This window comes from Pyxicephalus adspersus, chromosome 2, assembly GCF_032062135.1.
Source record: "Pyxicephalus adspersus chromosome 2, UCB_Pads_2.0, whole genome shotgun sequence".
Classification (NCBI taxonomy): Eukaryota; Metazoa; Chordata; class Amphibia; order Anura; family Pyxicephalidae; genus Pyxicephalus; species Pyxicephalus adspersus.
In genome coordinates this window covers 11,803,821-11,809,820 of record NC_092859.1, presented here as the reverse complement: position 1 = coordinate 11,809,820, position 6,000 = coordinate 11,803,821, and the positions used below count along the sequence as shown (strand labels likewise).

Below are 6,000 nucleotides of genomic sequence, written 5' to 3'. Positions count from 1 at the left end.
TTATTACCCCTGTAATATCATATTACAGTCACCCAGCTCCTGAGTGTCTTGTTACCCATGTACCATCATATTACAGTCACCCGGCTCCTGAGTGTCTTGTTACCCCTGTACCATCATATTACTGTCACCCAGCTCCTGAGTGTCTTATTTCCCCTGTAATATCATATTACAGTCACCCAGCTCCTGAGTGTCTTATTACCCATCACTGTCTGTATTAGTCTGTCATTTGCAATCCCTATTTAATGTACAGCGCTGCGTAATATGTTGGCGCTATATAAATCATGTTTAATAATAATAATAATAATAATAAGAGGGTGCAGATCAGCAACACTAAGATGGAGCAAAGAATTTAAAAAAAAAGTGTTAATAAGTATTTTATTTCGGAAAAGGCAATTGTTCATGACCTGCAGTGATCCAGCAAACTAAACTTTATGCAGGCATAGAGACTCGTGATCACTATCCCTGAGTGCTGCAGGCTGACAGATCATGCTGGGACTTGTAGTCCTAATGGAAAAGTAACATCTGCCAATAAAATATTGCTACTTGGTATCACAATATGATATATGTTACATTGGTGCAGCAAGTGACAACCCCCTCCCTCCAGAAAGGCTACCCTCCCCCCACCTCTCAGCAATCTCCCCTCCCTATAGGTCAACCTGCTCTTTAAAAGTCAGACTGCCCCCAACATACACAATAGTTACATTGTAATACAACATGTCTTCCTATACTGTCACCCAGGTCTGCTGCCAATCTAAAAGAAATGCAACTCAGTTATATTATCTGCCCCTAAATCTGGCCAGTTTACTATGAAACATTGCAAACTTGTGCTGACAGGCTTATGGCAGCCACACATACCATCACCCTGTACAACAGCTGTATGTGAGTGCGGTGATAGGCTGTGGAGGAAGTTGTGTAGGTGCAGGGTAACGTGTGAAATGACTCTTACCCCAGGCTGAGCTGCGATCCCTCTGCCAGGCTGCCCCCCATGCCCATGGACGATGCACCAACACGTCAACAAACTCGTTAACCACGCCCACACTCCGCCTTTCCCCGCACAAACCACGCCCAGATACCGCCCATCGCCTGGGAAAACCCCACACATGTGACACGCCCATCTCCTTCTGGCCACGCCCCCGCTGGGACACTCACGCACTCGCTGGGTTGCATAACAGGTTAACCCCTTCACTGCCGGGGAGATCTCAATAATTCATTCCTTTTCCCGGATTTCCAACCACAAAACACACATGTTAACCAGTGTCATCATAAAGTGTCTTTTGTTTTATTTTATTTTCTTTAATTTTTAAAAAAGTAGGAAATCATTAAGATTTTGATGTCTGTGTCCCCTTGGGGAGATTTACCCTCACTTCCTGTGAAAGAAACAAAACCGGAAATTAGAGAAATTTCATCAGGTTTCTTGGGGAAAAAAAAAGTCCCCATTAGAGGATTTCCACCCAAGGCACTGTTGTTGCTAATGTATGTGCTTCAATAACTGTGAATAGTACACCTATCGCACCTAGTGCACCACATCATATGGTAATGCAAAATAATGGAATATTATTAGTCAAAAGTCAATCAATAGGCTGCTATAATCCAAAAATAACCCCAGAAAAACTCATATTTACTAGATTGTAAGCTCTTCAGGGCAGGGCCCTCTCCTCCTGAGTCACTGTCTGTATTTGTCTGTCATTTGCAACCCCTATTAAATGTACAGCGCTGCATTATATGTTGGCACTATATAAATCCTGTTTATTAATATTATTATTAATAATAATAATAATAATAATAATAATAATAATAATGTATTTTGTAGAATTTAAATGCATTACATGCATCCTATTCTGCCTTATGGGGCTGATTCACATGTGTGCTGCAGTTTAGTAGATATGGGCCCATTCACCCCTATCATCCATCATGCAGATCACAATGATCTGTGTGAATCCAATCATCCTTTACTTGTTAAATGTTCCAGGGTTCCCCTTTAGGATGATGTGTTGCCAGTTGGATTACATATACCCTCCCAGGGGTGGAAGGGCATCCAAAGTTTGCAGGGGAGGGCAGTGATTTATAGTGGCCCCTTCCCTTGTACAATATAAAGATTGCCATTGCAGACTTTCTTCTGATTTCTTCTTGATCTGATTTCTAGTTGCTTGGCTGTTATGCTGATCCAATGATTTTGATGCTCCCCGCAGCACCCCGCAGCACAGACCTGGAACAAACACGCAGATTTGGAGTCCTGACTGCAGGCCGACATTCTCATCTGCTGGCTCTTTCCAAGGCAATAACTCAGAAAATATTAAAACCACTAGATCCCAGATAAAAATTCAGCAATGGCAGCGTCATATTCTCAGTAAGATAAACACAGCAGACTGAAGCTGAAGATATTTTAGTGGAAAATGAATATAAAAATTATATTGGCAGATCAAATTGCTTGTAAATCTCCACTTTATGTAAAATTTAAACCTGTCCCCACCCTTCTGTGTCCTAGGCTTGCTATTGGGTAATCAATGGACCTATCACATTAAAGGATCAGAAAGGAGTTTTAGGAGATCTTCATATATCTTAACAGCTGTACGTTTGTCCCGGTCTGATGATCATTTGGAATTGTGGCCATTTCATATGTTTTTTCCTTTCTGTTCACATTGAAATGGACACGTGTCACAAGTATTCTTTAATTATTCTCATCGATTAGTGTACCATATGGCTGGACGTGATGCACACAGCTCCATCATGAGGTTCTTTCATGGGGAAGGTCCATGATCCTCTGTACTGTACTCACAGGATGCCCTCAGTATTCCAAGCTGGAGGTCATGCAACCTTGAAGACCGAGGACATCTAGTGGCAGAAAAGACTTACTGCAGGGGAAAGCTCCATCGAGGAACTGAGCTGCCACAGAGCTGCAGCAGCCTCTCAACTTGTGACTTGCTACTTTCCTCATTAGAGAAGCATTGACTAAGGAAATTCTTCTTCCTGCCTGCAGAAAACTGATAACATCATCTCAGCCCAGGCAAAGTCACCAGACTGGAGCTTAGGGACAGATTTTTAAAATAAAATGGAGATTTCTGGAAATGTTTTACTACTGCTTGATATTGTGATTTATAAAGTTTCTGATAGGTCCACTTTAATGTAAAATGACCAGTCATGCTCATTGCTGTAGCATTGTACATTGAGGAGCTGCAGGAGGCCCAATGATTGCAACTGATCAGTTAAGTTCTCCAAACTGGAATCTGACTTATCAATACGGCTTTATCTGTGCCAGTAATGGTGCAATGCTAACAGTGCAGGCATGCTGAACTCTGCACCTTGAATAATGTTTTAGAAGGACTCTGTCCCCAATTGCTTTCTCCTAATGGACTCTGTACATGCCATGTGGTCAGCCGACCGCTGCAGTGCCTTAAATTTTCACGTACGTCAGGTAGGTTGAAGTGAGGTAAAGGAAAGGGATTTATAGAGCAGAGTTTAGGCTGACTCTGACCTTGCAAGATCTAAGCAAATAAAAAAGTAAAATACCTGTGCAGTGTGTTGGGTTTGGTTAACATTCAATCTGATTAAAGGGAAAGGATAGAGTTTTTTTAACAAATTCATATTTTGAGTTATTATTTCTGTGTTTTCCATCTTGGATTTTTGATGATGTTTACATTTTGCATCACCCCTGTGGGGCCCTAAGATGCAGCTTGCTCTTACATATTTTTAAAATTGTATTTAATTAGGAGATTTGAAGTTCAGCCACTAGAGGGAGCTCTCCTTGCCTTAGTGCAGTTACTCTATCTCTTTCCATTGGAACAATATATGCCTGCCATCTGCAGAATGGTCCCCTGTATGACATTTTATTACCTGCCAGTAGATCTATTGTTTAGAGCTTGTTCAGCTGGTTGGCCAGATTGCGGACACTCTCATATTCTACACCTGTGGCTAGGAAGCTACCTGTAGAATCTCACCTGCAGAACTGTTTTGTTTTGTGTGTGTCCATTGTCCTGCTAGGTTATGCCCAGCCCCCACTTCCTGTTACACCTGTAAATTGGAAAATCTAGGCACACCGGCTTATTTCCATCTCAATAAAGGGAACTAAACAATTAAAACGTAAAACTTCATCATTTTTTATTCTAGATTCAAAAAAAATTAATATAAATGACCATTGCGACACAGATGTCCATAGGAAATGAATGGAGGGGTTGGCAGGGGGCAGCTCAGTACTGCTCAATGGCTGTGGCAGTCTCATCCATGCTTTATCCAGATTCCGTTTCCATTACACAACGTTGGATGATAATTAGACATTAAAAATAAAAGCAGACTTAGTGATAAGATCTGGCTGCCCGCTCACATGCTCCACAGTCTTTGCATCATTGCACGATCACACATACATTTATTAGTTAATGAACAATCAAATGACTTCTCAAGTATGTCGGATTGATTTTTTAATGTTGTTTATAGGCCAAAGTTATGTGTCACGCTTCTTTCCATATGACAAACATCAATTGTAAGAAAACCAATAACATGATTGGCCCATGGATAATTGGCGGTTTTATTGATATGGGGGGGGAGTTTATAATGGGGAGCGGATATCTGATTTCAGTATACTAGGCAGGGCATGGTGAACCATAAAATGTGGCCCCGGGTGCAGAGCCTGCGGACGATCATGGAATTCTCTTCATAAGGCAGAACGGAGAGCTCAGTGATTGGAGCTGTTCTGCCTCCCCTCCCAGGATTTTTCATTTTTTACCCCTACCCCAACAATGGGGGATGATTTCCCCAACTGACTACAACAAGGGTCACTATTACTCCATTGAAACCAAGTATAGGGGAAAGTTTTCCTGTCACAAAAAATAATGGGGAACTTTTTCTCCCCTGACAACAACGATGGGAAGTTATTTGTCCAAATGGTACCCACAATGAGACACAATTCCTCCCAACTGTTGAGATATCATTGCTCCAACTGACACCAATGCTAGGGCACTATTCCCCCCACTGATACCAATAAGGGGCCACTAAACCTTGTAGTGACAACAATATTTGGATACAACTCCTCCCAGCGATACCAATGAAGGGGCACTATTCCCCCAGTGTCATTAATGATGGGGCACTATTCCCCCACTGTCATTAATGATGGGGTACTATTCCCCCACTGTCATTAATGATGGGGTACTATTCCCCCACTGTCATTAATGATGGGGTACTATTCCCCCACTGCTATTAATGATGGGGTACTATTCCCCCAGTGTCATTAATTATGGGGTACTATTCCCCCAGTGTCATTAATGATGGGGTACTATTCCCCCACTGCTATTAATGATGGGGTACTATTCCCCCACTGTTAATAATGATGGGGTACTATTCCCCCACTGTTATTAATGATGGGGTACTATTCCCCCACTGTTATATTAATGATGGGGTACTATTCCCCCACTGTTAATAATGATGGGGTACTATTCCCCCACTGTTATTAATGATGGGGTACTATTCCCCCACTGTTATTAATGATGGGGCACTATTCCCCCACTGCCATTAATGATGGGGTACTATTCCCCCCACTGCCATTAATGATGGGGTACTATTCCCCCACTGTTATTAATAATGGGGTACTATTCCCCCACTCTCATTAATGATAGGGTACTATTTCCCCACTCTTATTATTAATGAGGTACTATTCCCCCAGTGTCATTAATGATGGGGTTCTATTCCCCCACTGTCATTAATGATGGGGTTCTATTGCCCCACTGTCATTAATGATGGGGTTCTATTGCCCCACTGTCATTAATGATGGGGCACTATTCCCCCACTGTTAATAATGATGGGGCACTATTCCCCCACTGTTAATAATGATGGGGCACTATTCCCCCACTGTTAGTAATGATGGGGTACTATTCCCCCACTGTCATTAATGATGGGGTACTATTCCTCATACTGACATTAATTGGGACACTATTTCTTCTAATACCACCCAAGATAGAACATAATTCTTCACACTGGCACTAATGATGGGCCACTATTCCTACCACCAGCAAC

General features: G+C 42.1%; 1 protein-coding gene across 1 annotated transcript in view; it reads right to left on the bottom strand.

Moving 5' to 3' along the window:
* Positions 1-1,029, bottom strand: part of LOC140322895 (TLC domain-containing protein 4-like) — a 16,016-nt gene extending 14,987 nt beyond the window's left edge. The window contains exon 1 of the mRNA XM_072399535.1: positions 947-1,029. The gene's annotated coding sequence lies outside the window, so the exon portion shown is untranslated. The remainder of the gene's footprint in view (positions 1-946) is intronic.
* Between the last annotated feature and the right edge of the window lie 4,971 nt (positions 1,030-6,000).